This window comes from Tenrec ecaudatus, chromosome 5, assembly GCF_050624435.1.
Source record: "Tenrec ecaudatus isolate mTenEca1 chromosome 5, mTenEca1.hap1, whole genome shotgun sequence".
NCBI lineage: Eukaryota > Metazoa > Chordata > Mammalia > Afrosoricida > Tenrecidae > Tenrec > Tenrec ecaudatus.
Window position 1 is genome coordinate 67,194,389 of NC_134534.1, and position 2,386 is coordinate 67,196,774.

Genomic DNA, 2,386 nt, shown 5'->3' on the forward strand with positions numbered 1-2,386 from the left:
TTATTCTCCCAGGCAGTTGTGGCTCCAGTTGAGAAGCCACTAAAAGTAAGAGTCAGCATTCAGGAAATGAAGCCATTGTTTTTGAGTTGTGATTGTCAGGAGTCCAGGGAGTGGTGCTGGAACAAAGTCGGAATGTGTCTATTCTCTGGTCCTCCTAAACAAACACATGTAAATGCATTAATTTCAAGGGTCCCTTGTATGAATTTTGGGTTCCTTGTATGACATACATTACCTAACAAACTAGACGTTGACATCTGTGCCTATATTTGTGGTTGGAATTGCCTTTGAATTCTAGTTGCAAAAGAAAAATAAATGGGATTAAGAGTTTCACAAGTGAATATGCTTTTATTTTGATAGTTAATTAAAAAAAAATTCTTCCAGTTGAGCTGATTGTAGGTTACACCCAGATGGGATGCTTTATGGATTTGACCAGAGTGTTTCTGCAAACCACACTGTTAGGGTGAAGTAAATCCTTATCAATTAATCAATAAACCAATCAAACAATCCTTCAGAACCTTTTAACAACAACTAATAAAATGTTGACATGACATTTGAATGTTAATCTTAGAGAACAAATATACACTAATTCTCACATCATAAACTGTGGGTCGATTGGTAAGCCCATTCTTCACTTCCATTTGTTGAACTCATATAATTTGCTAAAGTAGGAATCAAATTCAACTACTTTAGTGGATGAAAATCTAAATAAAAATCAGTACTAACTGTTTTTGTTTTTGTTTGGGATAGGTAAGGGTTAGTTATTATTCCTAGTGAAGAAAAAAATGACTGTCAAAAGTTATTTGCTTCCGTGAGGGAAAAATGGCATCCAGTTGAGAGAAAATGAAATCAGTTTCATTAGGAGCTGATGAGTTGTAGTGCACTGGGAAAGTCTTCATCCAAAGACCTCGTTGTAATGTTAAAAAACAAAGAGGTTGAGATCCCGGAAGCGCGAGCAAGGCCGCCAGATGTGCAGGCAGCGCAGAAGGAAGAAGAGATGGATGACCCAGACTTCGCCTCGAGAGTCTTCTGCAGCCGCGTCCTGAGCATGGTCAACGCGGACGACGTCAACGCCATCATCCTGGCCCAGAAGAACATGCTGGACCGGTTTGAGAAGACCAACGAGATGCTCCTGAACTTCAATAACCTGTCGAGCGCCCGCCTGCAGTAGATGAACGAGCGCTTCCTGCATCACACGAAGACCCTGGTGGAGATGAAGCGGGACCTGGACAGCATCTTCCGCAGGATCCGGACCCTGAAAGGGAAGCTGGCTCGGCAGCACCCTGAAGCCTTCAGCCACATCCCGGAGGCAAGCCTGCTGGAGGACGAAGATGAGGACCCCATCCCACCCAGCACCACGACCACCATTGCTACCTCGGAGCAGAGCACAGGCTCCTGCGACACGAGCCCTGACCTCATCTCGCTCCCCCTCAGCCCCGGCTTCGAGGACCTGTCCCAGGCCCGGCCCTGCTCCCCCACCATTAATGGGCGCGGCCCCATGGACGATGAGGAGGAGACACTGGGCGAGTAGCCCTGCTCCAGATTCCCGAGGCTCCGTCTGTCCTCTGGGGTTCCTGAGCATTGGGTTCTGCGGTTGTCTCCTGCCCACCCTTCCTCTTTTTCCTGCAGACATGACCCCCAGCCCAAAAGTGTGGCCAACCCCGCTGGGGCCCTCAGAAGGGGTGCCAGGGCTTAAGAGCTGCCCCAGACAACACTTAGAGACTAACAAAAATTGGAACCCCTCCTGGAGGCAGAAAATGTCAGCTGCCCCTGCCCCCCTGACTCGTCTCCCTGTCCCTTTCCTGATGACAATATCAAATTTGTTCTCCAATCTGCATCTTGTTGGGGTGGGGCATGGAGACTGGTAGGCTTGAGGTGGAGGCTGGCCACCCCAGAGGACCCCCATTGACCCCAGCAGGCCTCTCCCAGGGCCTCTAGGGGCAAGTTGGGCCACCTTGGAAAACAGAGTTTCATGGACTATTTTTGTACCCGATGTTTACAGATGCTGTTGGGAAGTTATTAATAAAGTAACTCCGTTCCTACAAAAAAACAAACAAAAAACAAAGAGGTTGCTTTGAGAACTAAGGTGCATTGGACCTGGGCTTTGGTATTTTCAATCACCTCATATGCATGTGAAACCTAGAAGATGAAAATGGAAGACCAGAGAGGAATTAAGATCATTGAATTATGGTGTTGGAAAAGAATATTGATATAACACGGATTTCCAAAAACGTGCAGCAACTTACACTGCTAGACTGTTCCTGAGAATCGACAGTGCCTGGACTTCTGACCAAGTTCTTTGGACTTGTGATCAGGAGAGACTAACCTCTGGAGGAAGACATGCTTGGTCAAGGAGTGGGTCAGCAAAGAAGCAGGAAGACCCTGAAAG

The 2,386-nt window shown here is 47.1% G+C and overlaps 1 pseudogene; it reads left to right on the forward strand.

The window, feature by feature from the left end:
* Positions 1 to 942: 942 nt before the first annotated feature.
* On the forward strand, positions 943 to 2,062 carry LOC142448772 (kxDL motif-containing protein 1 pseudogene; annotated as a pseudogene).
* The last annotated feature ends 324 nt before the right edge of the window (positions 2,063 to 2,386 follow it).